Below are 17,643 nucleotides of genomic sequence, written 5' to 3'. Positions count from 1 at the left end.
CTTTACACCCCAAATCCTCTCACCGCAGCCAGTGCTATCAGGCACTCCACCAACCAGAAGAGGCCAAGAGTATGAAAGAGAGAAAGCAAGAGTAAAGTTTAAACTTTGCCTGCCACCCCCAACCCATCTTGCACCCATTTTAGTTACTCTTTCATGACTCTTTTACATGGGATAATTTACCCCATTCAATATCCCACCTTCCCACCTTCTTTCAGTGCAGTTTTCTTTTTCATCTCTTAATTTTTTTTGGGGGGGGGACATCATTCCATCAAAATGACCTTATATCTATACTGTATATAAATGTATATATATATATATATATATATATATATATATATACATATATATATATATATATAAAATATGTATATATATATTCCTTCTGTAATTGCTATTGTAGTAATGAAGGTGAGTTACAAAAAAGATATCTCATTTAATAAAAGATATCTCAAAATAAAAATTAAAATTAAAAAAAATTAAATAAAAAGATATCTCAGGGTGGCTAGGTGACGTAGTGGATAAAGCACCGGCCCTGGAGTCAGGAGTACTGGTCTCAGACACTTAATAATAACCTAGCTGTGTGGCCTTGGGCAAGCCACTTAACCCCATTTGCCTTGCAAAACCCCCCCAAAAATAAAAAAATTAAAAATAAAAAAGATATCTCATTAAAAAGCTACAAATATTATCTTGCCAAATAGAACTATAAACAGTTTAACATTATTGAATTTCTTATGTTTTCTTTTCCTTGTTTTTATTTATTTATTTTTGGTTTCCCTTGAGTTTTGTATTTGGAGGTCACATTATTCAGCTCTGGTCTTTTAATTAGAAGTGCTTGAAAGTCCTCTATTTCATTCAATATCCATTTCCCCCCCCCCCCCACTTTTACTGGTAGATGATTCTTGTAATCCTAGCTCTTTTGCCCTCTGGAATATCGTAGTTCAAGTCCTCTCCTTCTTTCATGTAGAAACTGCTAAATCTTGTGTTATCCTAACTTTGACTCTACAACTTTTGAATTGTTTCTCTTTGATTGCTTGCAATATTTTTCCTTTGACCAGGGAACTCTGGAATTTGACTATAATATTCCTAGGATTTTTCATTTTGGGAATCTCTTTCAGAAGGTGATGGGTGAATTCTTTCAATTTCTAATTTAACTCTCTGATTCTAGAATATTAGTGCAGTTTTTCCTTTATAATTTCTTGAAAGATGAAGACTAAATACTTCAATAATTCTTTTTTAAAATTTTTTTAAAATTTTATTTAAGGCAATGGGGTTGCCCAAGGTCACACAGCTAGACAATTATTAAGTGTCTGAGTCTGGATTTGAACTCAGGTCCTCCTAACTCCAGGGTCAGTGCTCCATCCACTGTGCCACCTAGCTACCCCTAGTCCAATAATTCTTAAAATATCTCTCCTAGATCTATTTTTCAGGTCAGTTGATTTTTCCAATGAGATATTTCACATTTTATTCTTGTATTAATTCTTTTTATTTTGTTTTATTATTTCTTTTTTTTTTTAGGGTTTTTTTTGCAAGGCAAATGGGGTTAAGTGGCTTGCCCAAGGCCACATAGCTAGGTAATTATTAAGTGTCTGAGACCAGATTTGAACCCAGGTATTCCTGACTCCAGGGCCAGTGCTTTATCCACTGCGCCACCTAGCTGCCCCTGTTTTATTATTTCTTGATGTAACAAAAAGTCATTAGCTTCCACTTATCCAATTCTAATTTTAAGGAATTTTTTCTTCAGTGAGTTTTTGTACCTCCTTTTCTATTTGACCAATCCTTTAGATCAATTCTTTTTAAAGAAATTTTTCACTTCACTGGTTTTTTGTGCCTCTTTTACCATTTGACCTGTTCTGTTTTTTAAGGTGTTGTTTTCTTCAATATTTTTTAGTGCCCCCTTTACTAAGCTGTTGACTCTTTTTTCATTATTTTCTTGTATCAGTCTCATTTCTCGTCTCAATTTTTCCTCTACCTTTCTTATTTGATCTTAAAATTCTTTTTAAACTCTTGCATGGCCTCAGGCCACTTCATATATTTCTTTGAAGCTTTGAATGGCTTTGTTGCCTTTTTCTGAGTTTATATTTTGATCTTCCCTATCATCATAGTCAGAACCTTTTTCAGCTGTTTGCTCATTTTCCAGCCTATTTCTTGATTTTTAACTCTATATTAAATCTTTTAATGCTGAATTTTTTTTTTCTTTCATCTCAGTGCTGAATATTTTGTGCCAAATTTGGGTTAAAACACAAATTTGCCAAGGGATCAGTTATAGTTGCAATTTATGTTAGTTTCTTCCTAACTACCCTATAAATGAACCTAAAATAATCAAATAACAAATAAGACTTGCAGAAAACATGTATTTTTTCAACACAACATAATCCTGTACCAAAAAAGTTAAAGTGGGGCTCTGTTTCTGGAGTGAAGGGGGGTGCTATGCCAATATTTAGGTTTTTTGTGACTGTTTTCAGAGGTAATCCTGGGAACTTGTAAGTTTTCAGTTCTTCCAAGGTGATATGAGGATAGGTATATTTACTGTTTTCTTATACTGTCTGTTAGCAACAACAATTACTCTTTTCCACCCTGGAACTATGACCAAGATCCCTGCTTGCCTAATGCCACAAGCTCTTGTGTAATAGTGTTCTTCCTTGCCCAGGGACTAAGACCCAGGACTGTGACCCAGATCCAAGTATGGGCAAAACAACAGTCTTCCCCTTGGTGCCATCAAAGGGACCCCATAGTCTCCTTCTGACCAGTTTTCTGACATCCTTATCATCTGTGAGAAGTTTAGAAACCATCGTTTTCATCACTCATTCTGTCACCCCCAAGACCTGCTCCTAGTTTTCTAGGGTCAGTGTTCTCTGAACTGTACTTCACTCTCCCTCTGGTGCAAAACACCTTTCCTGCCAAACTTGTAAGTTGTCTTGGGTTAGAAAATTGTTTAATTCTCTTCTGTTGTGGGTTCTGCCATTCTAGAATTTTTTGTGAGGCATTATTTGGAGATATTTCAAGGAGTTTAGGGGAGAGTTCAGGTGAGTCCCTACTTTTTCTCCACCATCTTATCTCTACCTCCATGGTGGAAAGATCAGAAAAAAAGAAGAGGTCATATATGAAAGATGTGACAAAGGTAAAATCAATAGCTCTTGGTAACATCCTAACAGCAACATGAGGGTTACGGTCAACCTTAATGGACTTACTCATTCCAACAGTGCAACAATCAGACACAATTTGGGGGGATCTGTGATGGAGAATACTATCTGTATCCAGAGAAAGAATTGTGGAGTTTGAACAAGAATCAAAGACCTTTAATTTAAAAAAAAAGTTACCTTAATAGATTGAATATAGGTGATAAGAGAATGAAGAATCAAGAAACATATACCTAGATTTCAAGCCTCAGGGACTAGAAGGATGGTGGCATCCTTGATATTTAGAAAGAAATTTGGAAGGGAGGAATATTTGGGGGGGGGGAGCATTAATTCAGTTTTAGACATGTTGAGTTTAAAATGTTTATAGGCTACTCAGTTTGAAATATCTAACAGGGAATTGAAAATGAAAGAATAGAGATCAACAAGAGAGGCTAGAAATGGATAAGTAAGGGGCAGCTAAGTGATGCAGTGGATAGAGTACTGGCCCTCCAGTCAGGAGGACCTGATCTCAAATTCGGCCTCAGATACTTAATAATTGCCTAGCTGTGTGACCTTAGGCAAGTCACTTAACCCTTAACCTTGCAAAAACTAAAACAAAACAAAAAAAATGAATAAGTAGATTTGAATATTATCAGCATAGAAATGATCATTGAATCTAATGGAGTTGATGAGTTCACCAAGTGAAAAAGTATTAAAAAAGAAGAGAAGAGGGTCTAGGGCAGAACCTTCAGGGACACCTTCTCTTAGAAGCCGTGATCTGGAGGAGGATCCACCAAAGAAGACAGAAAAGGAGTGATCATATAGGTAAAAGGAAAACCAGGAAAGTATAGTATTTGGAAAGCCTAGAAAGATGATTAACAGTGTTAAAGCCTGCAGAGAGGTCAAGAAGAATGTAGATTGAGAAAAGATCACTAGATTTGGCAATTAAAAGATCATCAATAACTTTGGAGGGAAGAGTTTTGATGAAATGATGAAGTTGAAAATGAGAATAAAAACATTTTTTTCACTTTTTCCCCAGAGCAATCCAACTCATTCTTTTCTTCCTATTCACATCTAAATCCAGTTCTTTTTCTCCTTATAGTATCTAGTATAGTATTCTAGTATAGTATCTAGTATAGTATTCTAGTATAAATATATGTACCTACATATATATATATATATATATATAATATATATATATATATGTCTGCATACATAGGTAGGTATACATGTATACATGTTGATATACTAGCTCAATGAATGAATACATGAAGCACTTTTTAAGCGTTTGCCATATGGCAAACACTATGCTAAGTTCTGGAAGTGCAAATAGAAAAGCAAGACAGACCCTGATTTCAAGGAGCTCACATTCTAATGAAGGAAACAATACAAATGGAAGGTTTCAGGTTCACAGCAGATGGAAAAGTCTCAAGGTTCTTAGGCTGCAGCAACTAAGCAGATGCAAATGCTTATTCTTTAAGGTCACTTCCACTGATAAAACAATAGTTTCAAATGTTAAATCTTTTGTCAGAGCCAAGTACTTAGGTAGAAGAAATTTTTTTCAGGGTCTTCAGTAACTGTGACTCTAGTACTTACAGGAACAATAAACACTGCATTTCCATAGGAGTTATTTTCCAGGCTAATGGAAGTCAATAAACTACCATCCAACAATATATCATATTGACCAGGACCTCATCAGGGCTGGTTAGAGAAATCTGGCAGACACCACTTCCTGCCTCCTTGCTAGGTTTCTGGATGCCTGCAGGTCTAGTCAGGCCTTAGCAGTTCCTGACTGGAACGTATTACTTACTCCTCATCCTTCCAGATGTCTCCTTGGACCTAGTAGCAGTTGAGACTATGATGAAACCTCAAGGATGGACCTTCAACCTCCTAATTATCTTCAGCAATGGACTTCACTGATTCTCTGATAGTGATTAATACTTCACCCAGCCAATTACCCCCCCCCACATTCCTGTAATACTAAACTTTGACAATGGGGAAAAAAAACTTCCCTCAATTGTCCATTTCTATCCACTTCTAGCCTCCCTCACTCAAAGATGTCCTACTCCATATGTACTTGACCCTTCCATTGTGGCTTCTGAAACTTCTGTTCCACGATTAACAAACTTTCTCTTTTGTTCTCTCCATATTCTAGCACTCATTGAGATCTGGCTCCCCTGAATGACGTAATTTGAGCCAGGGAATGAGGAAGTTAAGATACACTTTACTTTCCAGTACTAATTCCAGATTCTCTATGCCATCACTTGACAACCTCTCTTCCTTTGAGGTTCATGCAATTATAATTTATCACTTTAACAAATTCTGGTAGACATTATCTATTGACCCCAAAGACATTCTTCTTTCTCAATAAATTCAGTGTTTGCATGCTAATTTGTCCTAGTCTTCTCCTTCACCACAGCTTTCTCCCACATACTAGGGGATTTCAACATACATGATGATGTTCCTTCAAATACCCCAACTTCACAGTTCCTCAATCTACTCAACTTCTAGTCTACTCTACCACTCTATTATTATTGTACATAAAGGGATGGTGATACTTTTAATCTTATTATTATCTAAAATATTCTTCTTTCATGTTTAAGAACTCTGTAATTCCTTTATCTCATCATAATATTTTAATCTTCCCATCTCTTTACTTTTCTTAAACCTATTCTTTACTCTCACCATGATTGTAGTTCTTTACCATCACCTCTGATAGAATTATATTCTTCTCCCTTCCCAATCTCTACCCCATCATTAGCCACTTTAACTCTACCTGTTACTCTCAAATTCTTTGACCTTGCTTAGCTGATATTGAAATTTGCTGAGAGTCATCCAATTCTTTATAATTCACACTATCCTCATCCTTCACATATACTATTGAACAGATGGAAGATATCACAAATTGTGTTGACTGGGTCTTCAAATTTATGCTATCCAATCTCATTGGGCTACCACTGCAACAAAACAATAATGCTGCTTCTCCCTAATTGATCCCTTTCTCACTTATATACTTTCTCTTCTCAAGCCTCCTATACAAATCATCTCTTTTTCTTTTTTAAGGTTTTTGCAAGGCAATGGGGTTAAGCCCAAGGCCACACAGTTAAGTAATTATTAAGTGTCTGAGGCTGGATGTGAACTCAGATCCTCCTGATTCCAGGGCCAGTGCTTTATCCACTAAACCACCTAGCCGCCACCTAGCCACCACCTAGCTGCCCCCTACAAATCATTTCTTGTCCTTTCAGCTTGGGATCTCACTTGATATGTCACTAAAAAAATTAAAGCCATTTGCAAGAGCTCTCTTTTCTCATGTCCCCCTGAAGGACAGTGCTTAATTCTCCTCAGAAAATGAAACATGGAATTGAAGCAAAGATTCCAAGACAAAAATTATCTCTTTTAACTGCAACACCTTATCCAAAGGGGGTATGGAGATGGGGGAAAATAAGGAAACACTCAATCAGGTTATATCCAAAGTCAAGGCCTTTCAGTTTTAACTTACTACATGGCTGAAAATAGACCCCCAAACTCCCACACAGTTGACCTTATCCAGAAGGATAAGTATGAGCATACTGCATGAAGGCACCCTTTTAAGTAAATACAAACTGTCACACAAGCTATCCTTGTCTCTCCAGTTTCAGAAGTGGTCTTTCTTACTACTTATTCCCAATTCCTTCCCTCCCCCTCTATTCCAGGAGCTTGCACACTTTATCTCTTCTTCAATATTTTACTGTTAATTGGGTCTTTCCTTACTCCCTAGTAACATATTCCCCTCATCTTTAATAGAAACAATAAAAATAAGTGATATTTCTATAGTGTTTTTTATGTCTATATCACTTTTATGCCAGTTATCTCTTCCTTCTATTCAGTCTTGGGCCAAATTACTGTCTATATTCAGTTTGTTTTTAATACAAGTATACTGTGTGAATCTTGGAACACTATTGTGGCAGAAGCAATATCCTAACCCCCCACCCCCCACCCCATGCATGCTAGTCCAGTTTTTCCTTTAAAGGGATTGAGACATTCTTTGGGTTGGCTCAGAAAATTAAGGGCTCATTTCCTTATCATCTGAGTACAAGAGGAACTCTAGGGGTACAAAGGGTATATTCTCGTGCTTGGTTGGTAGATCACAATGGTATAGGCAGGCAAGGAATCAACTAAACTGAATCAACTTATCTGCAGTGCCTATTCTTGTTTAATATCTTTCTTTCACCTGCTATGGCTTATGTAAATCTCTCTATTAACTGTTGAATGACTGGTGTCTCATATGATTCCAGTACTGAACCTAAAATATCAGAGGACTGACATGAATCGGGCCCAACTCAAAACAACCACAATCTCAAAATAATCAAAACTGTGAGGTATCAAAGAATAATAAAGAAAGATAATTTGATCAGGTCCTCCTCCAGGCCCATGCTCCATCCACTATGCCACCAAGCTGTCTACTTGATCATGATAGGCTAGATCATTGGGTTGAATGACTAAAATAAGAAAATTAAGAAGAATCAATATAAATGAGCATTTAGGTTTAAAAATCTACTTTATAAGTATAAAATTGGGGAGATTTTATCAGTTGTTTACCGATAACAGACCTGATGGGGGTTTAATGTTTCTATTTTATTTTTTTCAAATCTGATGATTTTAGATGACTTTAAGCCAACAGTATAATAAGGCAGCCAAAAAAATACAATATTGAACCACATTGAAATGGTCAATTAATCATCATCTTGTCAGTTCTATCTGCACAACATCTTCCATGTGTGATCTCTTTAGTTTTCCCTCACTCAGCTTTTCTCCTAGGCCAGATACTTATAACCTCTCACTTGGCTTATTGCAATAACCTCCAAATTGGTTTTCCTGCCTCAAGTTTCTCCCCCCTCTCAAATTCAAGGACTCCTATTACCTCTAGGATCAAATACCAACTCTTCTATTTGGCATTTGAATCCATTCAAACTTGTGCCTTACTTACCTTTCTACTTTTGTGATATATTGCTCCCCTTCATCCTCTCTACAATCCAGTTAGATTGGTGATGATGATGATGGTAATGGTATCTGTCCTTCATTCTCAAAAATCAGGCCATCAAAGGTGATGCGAAGACATGCATGTGAATTGAATTTGAATAAGGTGGGGTGGGGAAGGGTCTTGTGTTGTCATATCTGGATTCAGTGGCCAGATCTGAATCAGGATGCCTGAAGACATTCTTCGTTGCAGTCAGGATTAAGTGACTTGCCCCAAGGTCACACAGCTAGTAATTATCTGAGGTCAAATTTGAACTCAGGTCTTTCTGACTTCAGGACTGGCATTCTACCCACTGAACCATCCAGCTGCCCCTAGTTAATTAGACTAACTAGTTTAGTTAAGCTAATATTCTTGTTTTTGCTTACCCCACAACATTACATTTCTTTTTTTTTTTTTTTTTAGGTTTTTGCAAGGCAAAGGGGGTTAAGTGGCTTGCCCGAGGCCACACAGCTAGGTAATTATTAAGTGTCTGAGACCATATCTGAACCCAGGTACTCCTGACTCCAATTCCGGTGCTTTATCCACTACGCCACCTAGCCGCCCCAACATTCCATTTCTTGATTCTATGTCTACTCCCTCTTCATTTATGTCTCATCTCAACCACAACCACCTTACATGAGACTAATTTTCCAAGGCTCCAAGTGTCTTCCTCCCAAAAATTATCTTGGATTTATTCTGTATATGTTATGTATCCTAAGATAGAACAGACCCTTGGGAACAGACCCTTTCATTTTTGTCTTTGTATCCCCAGGGCCGAGCACAATAAAGGCACCAGTATTTAACAAATGTTTGTTGATTGATTGATTCAATAGACAGTAGGGTACTAGTGAAAATATTTGAGTTGAGGAGTAATATTATGAGAGCATAGCATTAAGAAATTTTGATAAGTAGATTAAGGATGAATTAGGGAAAAGATTGGGATAGGGCAAAAGGCAATAACACTGTGCCTACCCTTTGATCCAGCAATACCACTACTAGATCTGTATCCCAAAGAGATCACAAAAAAGATAAAAAGCCCACATGTACAAAAATATTTATAGAAGCTCTTTTTGAAGTGACAAAGAATTGGAAATTAAGAGAGTGCCCATGAATTGGGGAATGGCTGAACAAATTGTAGTATATGAATATGATGGAGTATTATTGTTTTATAGGAAATCATGAATGGACTTTAGCAAAGTCTCAGGATATAAAACAAACCCATATAAATCCTCAGCCTTTCTATATACTACTAACAAGTTATAGCAGCAAGAGATAGAGAAATTCCATTTAAAATAACTTTATACAACATAAAATACTTGGGAGTATGAAAACAACTATAAAATACTTTTTTACACAAATAAAATTGGATCTAAATAACTGGGCAAATGTCAATTGCTCACAGGCAAGCTGAGCTAATATAATGACAATTCTACTTAAATTAAATTACTTTTTTAGTACCCTACTAAAAAAATTAATGACCTAGAAAAAATCATAACTAAATTCATATGGAGGAACAAAATGTCAAGAAAATTTAGGGAATTAATGAAAAAATACAAAGGAAGGAAGTCTAGTCATACCAGATTTAAAATTATATTAAAAAGCATTGGTCATCAAAACTGTTTGGTACTAGCTAAGAAATATAGAGTGGCAGGGGCGGCTAGGTGGCGTAGTGGATAAAGCACCGGCCCTGGAGTCAGGAGTACCTGGGTTCAAATCCGGTCTCAGACATTCAATAATTACCTAGCTGTGTGGCCTTGGGCAAGCCACTTAACCCCATTTGCCTTGGAAAAAAACCTTAAAAAAAAAAAAGAAATAGAGTAGCAGATCAATGGAATACATTAGGTGCAAAAAACCCAGCAGTAAATAACTACAGTAATCTACTGTTTGATAAACCCAAAGAGTCAGCTTCTGAGATAAGAACTCACTCTTTGATAAAAACTGCTGGGAAAACTGGAAGATAGTATGATAGAAACTAGGCATAGACCAACATCTCACACCCTATACCAAGATAAGGTCAAAATAGGTACAGGATTTAGACATAAAAGGTAATATTATAAGCCAATTAAGAAAACAAAAAATAGTTTGCCTATCAGAACTATGAAAAGGGGAGCAGTTTAGGGACAGCTAGGTGACATAATGGATAGAGCCCCAACCCTGGATTCAGGAAGACCTGAGTTCAAATGTGAACTCAGACACTTAATAAATTACCTAGCTGTGTGACCTTAGGCAAGTCACTTAACCCCACTTGCGTTGCCCCCCCAAAATAGCAAAAAGGGGGGCAGTTTATGACTGAAGAAGATATAGAGAACATTATCAAAAACAAACTGGATAATTTTGATTACATTAAATTAAAAGTTTTGTAAGAACAAAACCACTGCAACCAAGATTAAAAAGAAAATGTAAGTTGGGAACCAATTTTTACAACCAGTGTTTCTGACAAAGAACTCATTTCTAAAATATATAGAGAACTGAATTAAATTTATATTTAAAAAAATCATTCCCCTAATTGGTAAATAGTCAAAAATATGGGATGGCAATTTTCATGACAAAGAAAGCAAAGCTATTTATGAAAAAATTGCTCTAAATCATTATTGATTAGGGAGATGCAAATTAAAACATCTCTGAGGTATCACCTCATACCTCTCAGATTGGCCAATATGACTAGAAAGGAAAATGATCATTGTTAGAAGGGCTGTAGGAAAACTGAGACTAATGCATAGTTGGTGGAGTTGTGATCTAACCTTTCTGGAGAGCAATTTGGAATTATGCCCAAAGGGCAATAAAAATGTGCACACCCTTTGATCCTGCAATACCACTAGTCTATATCCTGAAGAGATTATGAAAAAGGGTAAAAAATCCCACATGTACAAAAAATTCATAGTAGTTCTTTTTGTAGTAGCAAAGAATTGGAAATTGAGGGGACACCCATAAATTGGGGAATGGTTAAATAAATTGTGGTATGTGTATGTGATGGAATGCTATTGTTCTATAAAAAATCATGAGGGATGAAATTTTAAGAAAACTGAAAGAACTTGCACACATTCATGCTGAGTGAAATGATCAGAACTGATAACATTATATACATTAATAACAACATGAGCTCATGATGGACTTGTTCATTTCAGCAGTAATATAATAAAAGACAATTTTAAAAGAGTTATGATGGAAAATACCATCCATATCAGAGAAGGAACTGTGAAGTTTAAATGAAGACCAAAGCTTATTATCTTCAATTTTTCAAAGTTGTCTTATTTATTATGTCATTTTTTTCCTCTCTAATGTTTTCTTCTGTTTGGATCTGATTCTTCTCTCACAACATGTTCAATATCAATATATGTTTAGCATGGTTATAAATATAGAACCTATATCAGATTGCTTTCTGTCAGGAGGAGGGGGAGGGAAGGAGGGAGAAAAATTGTAAAACTAATAACCTTTCAAAAAAAGATTGGTAAAAACTGCTGTTGCATATAGTTAAAAAAAACAAATAAATAAAATATTTAAATTTTTTTTGAAAAAAGGAAATAAAAAAGAAATCATGAGTGACCAGACTTCAGAAAAGCTGAAAAGACTTATATAAACTGATGCTGAGTGAACTGAGCAGAATCAGAAGAACACTGTACACAGTAAGAGCAACATTGTATGTTGAGCAACTATGATGAACTTGTCCTCAGCAGTACAATGATCAAAGACAATTGTAAAGGATTTGTATAGAAAATATCATCCACAGCCAGAAAAGGAACTATGGAGTCTGAATGTAACCAAAGCTTACTATTTTCAATTTTTAAAATTCATTTTCTATATCATGTTTTTTTTCTGTCTCATGGCTTTTTTTTTCTTCCCTTTTTGATTTGATTCTTTTTTCACAACATGATTATTATGGATATATATTTAACATAAAATATATTACCTATATTAGATTGCTTTCTGTTGGGGGAAGAGAGAGGAAAGGGAGGGAGGGAGAAAAATGTGAAACTCAAAACCTTAAAAAATTGATTGTTGAAAAACTATCTTTGCATGTATTTGGAAAAATAAAATATTATTGAAAAAATGAATTAACCTAGAAATAAATCCTCCGACTTAAAAAAAAAGATTAGGGGCAGGGAGGTTAGATAGAAGACTTTACAGTAGTGCAGACAGGAGGTGATTAAGGTCTGAACAAAGGAGATGGCAGCAGGAGTGGAAAGGAAGGGAAAGATGAGATCTTTTGTGAAAGTAAAATCAATGAACTTGGCAACTGATTGGACTGGGGAGGATGGAGTTTGAGGAAGAAGTAAATATCAAAGACAACTGTGTCAGCAACATTCCTGTTAGTGTGACAAGCTCAGAGGAGAGATATGTGCTAGGGATGTTGATATGAGAGTCAGCTACATTGAGCTAAATGTGAAAGCCATGGAAGTGGATACAATCCTCATGGGAAAGAATATATAGAGATGAAAAAAAATAAAGGACAGAATCTTATGGGATAGCCATATCTAGAAGGCAAGAGAGGAAGAATTAATGAGAACTATTCAATAAAGGAGCAGTCAAAGATGATGGCAGAGATCCAAAAAAGAGTATAATAGCAAAAAACAAACAAGAGAGTATGAAGAAGGAAAGGGTAGTCAACAGTGTTGTGTATTGGAGAGAAGTTGAGGATGAGCACTGGCAAGAAACCATGGAATTTGTCAAATAAGAGGTTTGTGATAACCTTAGGGAGAGCATTTCCCATAGGGTTGTAAGTGTGGGTAGGTCTGCATTGAGGAATGCTTACCCCAAGGTGTATAACCATACTGAGGTACCTATTCCACTATCTATATGCTCCTGTGGTGGTGTAAAAAGCCTCAAGCAAGGCTATAGAGACTTGAAGAAACAGTAGAGAGTGAAGACTGCATTAGGGAAATGTTTAATTTTTTTTTAAGTGAAAGAAGAAAGATAGAAAATAGGTGAAAAGACCATGCAGTTAAAGTAAAAAATTTTTTGGGGGGGGTGGGGAGAAACAGGAACAGATTTGGGATAAAGAAGAGATGGAGGGGGCGGATAGGTGGCACAGTGGATAGAGCACCGGCCCTGGAGTCAGGAGTACCTGGGTTCAAATCCGACCTCAGACACTTAATAATTACCCAGCCATGTAGCCTTGGGCAAGCCACTTAACCCCATTGCCTTGCAAAATAAAAGAGAGAGAGAGAGAGAGAGAGAGAGAGAGAGAGAGAGAGAGAGAGAGAGAGAGAGAGAGATGGAACTTGAGGGAGAGGAATTGAAGGATTAAGCAAATTCCTGAAGATGGCGGACAAGGTTAAAAAAACATACAAACAGAAGAATTAGACATGGCAGAGGAAATTCACTTCATCCCTTGAGATCAGAAATATAGAGCAACATAGATTCAGAGTTGGAAGGCACCTTATAAGACAAGGACTAATTTTCATTTTTCAGGTTAAAAAACTGAGATCCAATGAGGATGCTGATGATAACTAACATTTATATAATATTTCAAGGTTTACAGGTACTTTATAGATAGCTCATTTTATTTTTACAACTTGGGAGATAGATACTATTATTAACCTCATTTTATAAATGAAAAAGCTGAAGCTGAAACAGAAGCTAAATGATTTGCTCAGGGTCACACAGACCCTATTTTCAAATGTCTGAGGACAGATTTGAGCTCAGGTTTTCCCAACTTCAGGTACTGTACTATGCCCACTGTGCCACCTAGGTGACTGTTTAAATGCCCAGTGTCACATAGGTGGTAACTAAAAGAACTGTGATTGAAACCCAGCTCCTCTGAACTCCAAATTTGGTATCTCCATCAAACAGTACTACCTAAGGAAGAAGAGAAACAGGACAAAGACTGAAGCTTTGAGAAATTTGTCTGAAGGGAAATTAAAAGGAGTCTGAATTAAATGGTCTCAATTGAAGTAAATTAGGAATTGAAGTCATCCACTAAGAAAAAAGTTGATGAATTCGTGTTGGAAGTTTGAACAGAAAGGAAAAGTTGGGAATAATCATAGAAAGGGTTTGATAGGAAGCCAGTACTTTAATACTTTAACAGGTTCATGATTGTATATATCCAAGTAGGTACATTCCATCCACTTATTCAGATTGCAACTCTTTCTTTCCTTCTCATCCTAGATGATTCTTATGAAAGTTTTTCTGTAAAGGTTCTATCCAACTTATGAAAGTTCCTACTTTGTTTAAATTAATATTTTTTATGTCTCAGAGTAGCTCTTTAAGTACTCATCTGTCATCCCCTAACTTTTTTTTTGGTGAGGCAATCAGGGTTAAGTGACTTGCCCAGAGTCACACACATACCTCACTCTTTCTGCATGGCCAAAGCACCCCTTTTGCTTTTCATATATATGTCCATGATTATATATTTTATTCCATTTCTTGAGTGTAGGTTATTAATGGTAATATGTTGTAGCCTACCATATATCTTTCCATTACTCTTTGAGTAATTTGTCATTTAATTTTTCTTATGTCTTGATGTTTTATGATTCACAACCATATTTGGGAGTAGATTGGTATTAAAAATGTGAGTTTTACTGTACACTCTAACAGCAACATGGGGGTGATGATCAACCTTGATGGACTTGCTCATTCCATCAGTGCAACAGAGACAATTTTGGGCTGTCTTCGATGGAGAATACCATCTGTATCCAGAGAAAGAATTTGCGGAGTTTGAACAAAGATCAAAGACTATAACCTTTAATTTTTTAAAAAACCATTATCTTATGTAATTTTGCTATCTCTTATACTTTATTTTTCTTCCTTAAGGATATGACTTCTCTCTCTCATCACATTCAACTTAGATCAATGTATACCATGGAACCAATGTAAAGAGGGAAGCAAGATTGGGGGGAAATTGTAAAATTCAAAATAAATAAAATCTTTTGTAAAAAGAAGGTGAGTTTTATGGCAGCAAACAGCTCAGGATTATTGAAAGTCCTGTGCGATGTCCACACATGCATCTTTTCTGTGCAATTATGGGCCCAGTATACATATATAATACATGTGTTATGTGCATACATAAACATGTGTACAAGATTATACATATATGCATACAATGAATTGACTGTTCAACTGTTTTTCATAATTTGAAAATAGACATCCTGCATCTGCTTTCCAGTGGACTTTCATCCATGCATTCCCAATGTAGACTGTTATATTTGGGAGTCAATAAGAATAAATAAAAAGACTGCCTTGTAGCAGTAGAGGACATGTTGGGGGCTGAATAACACAAATTTATAATGGACAAATGGTTTCATGAATTCTTCCAGTAGCATTTCTGTATCAGTACTGGAGAAGGTAGGTTGATAGAAAATACAAAGGAACAAGGGACTTAAAATTGTATGACTATATAGCCAAGATGATGAAGTTGTGAAAGAATTACAACATAAAGTTCTGGTCAGAGAGGAAACTTCAGTTATATTCCAAATGACCTTGTTTCAGCAAGACCTCATAATAACCCTGTAAGTCTTTAGAAATATTATCTCTCTCTTTGAGATATAGAAACTGAGGCCCCAGAATGGAAGTTAACTCAAAGTTCCAACCAAGGACTCTGGTCCTAGTCATCCTTAGCTAGTTTCCAGGCTAGACCTCAGACACCCAGATTGTATCCCTAAGGGAGAAAGGCCTCAGGTGTGGGATAAAACTAAGAAATAAAAGACTGGAATAAAGAAAAACTAGTGGAGAATGATGTCATCTGGTGTATCCTCTTGGAAAGTGAGGTTGTATGAAGTATTGATGGCATCTAAGGATATCCAAGTATAGGCTAAGTTGATTTATACCAGGGATCCTGAAGAAGTAGAAAGGGGAAAGGCTTTTATTCTTCATTTTTAAGATCCTACCAACCTTCTCATTTTTAGACCATCTTGTTCAACTATTCAGTGAGGGCTGTGTGACTATCTTCTCCCCTCCCTGAGTCTTCTTTTGGTACTTCCAGAGGGTAGGCAACTTCTCAGTGCCCATGTACAACCCCCTCTGAGATCATTTCTCTTAGAATCCTAAAAAACAAAAATTCAGAGCTTAAAAAAAGCCCTTGGGCACAATCTAGTCCCGATGCTTCAGTTTACAGATGGGGAGTCTGAGGATAAGAAAGAGTAAATGATATGCTCAAGATAATACAGCTAGTCAGCTACAAAGTCAGAATTTAGAATTCTGGTTTCCTGATTCCAAGCTAAAGTTTTTCAATATAAAGCATCCTCTAGTTCTTCCCATGGAATCTTGGAGACATTATTGCCCAAGACATGGATGTCCCTGAAAGTTATTCACATCTTTGATTTTTTGCCCTCCTTCCCCTTGGACTCCCTTATTGCCCAATATCCCAGGCTCTCATACTTTCCCTTTTACTTGATCTCTAGATTTCCTATAGATATTCAAATAATTCATTTGCTCTTCCCTGGCCTTTCACTTTTCTCTGGGTCCCTGGTGTTTTCAATCCCCACTCTGCCCCAGCTGGACCAGCAATACAGTCTCTCTATATTTTTCCTCCAATAACTCCAGATTAAGAATTGACCTCAACAAAAATCAATCTAACCCTCCAAGATGAAAACTCATGTTCCTTAGCCAAGTGTTAATTTCTCAGAAGAACAGCTTCTCTGTAGGTCTTTTATTGTTTTTGGAGCTTCCTTAGCTTGCCTAGCATAGAGGTACAGTAGCCACTCGCAGGTCCATTAATAATCAGCACTGGAGTTTTGACCTGCTCCATTTTATACCTAGACTGGTTTGCCTCTCCTTTGGTATCCTGGAAGCCCCCCAGTTCTCAAGGACTCACCATATTAATTCTGGACTTATTGTAGACACTGAATTGGTTTAGCAGGCTATACCTCCTAAATTCAAGTAATCCACCAATCTGAGGCAGATCTCACCAGTAGCAAGGATTAGAGATTTATGACATCATTTCCTGACCCCTTCTCTGGCATGACAGCATTCTGTGGAACAGGGATGTGGAAATTTTCACAGCAGACTTGATTCAGATAAGAACCCCCCCCACCCCACCCCACCCCGCCACTGCCAGGGATCAAATGCCCAGCTTTGGAGAATCTTGAGCATATCCATGGATTGGAGATAAGAGTTTGGGTCACATGATAGGAATTACTGTGTGGCTAAAACCCCAGTCCCACTTCTGATGCTCACCGTATCATTAAGTTCCCATTCCTGAAGACGCCCCACATTCTAAGTCCTCAACCTAAGATTTTCCTTCATCTTCCAATCTCCATATTCCAATTTTCCACCCCAAGGGAATACCAAATCTCTAAATTCCACACATTTCAGGAAGTTGACAATCCCAATTGTTCAAACCTGAGGGAGCCCTCAAACCCTGCAGTACTCCTGACAGGGTTATATCCCAAGTTCCTGCATCTAAAAGAAACCCACATTCCTAAGTTTGGGAAGGTTCCACATTCTAAATCTCCTTACCTTAGGTTGTCAATTCCTAATTCCCAAGACTCCATACTTGAATATGATATGTACCACATTCCTGATTTTCCCACATTTTAGGGTGTCTAAATGTCCCAGATCCTCCAAACTGAGGATATCCCATATCTTTTGAGTCTT

This window comes from Macrotis lagotis, chromosome 1 (assembly GCF_037893015.1).
Source record: "Macrotis lagotis isolate mMagLag1 chromosome 1, bilby.v1.9.chrom.fasta, whole genome shotgun sequence".
In the NCBI taxonomy this organism is placed as follows: domain Eukaryota; kingdom Metazoa; phylum Chordata; class Mammalia; order Peramelemorphia; family Peramelidae; genus Macrotis; species Macrotis lagotis.
The sequence above is the reverse complement of the archived record's forward strand: the minus strand, read 5'-3'. Positions refer to the sequence as shown.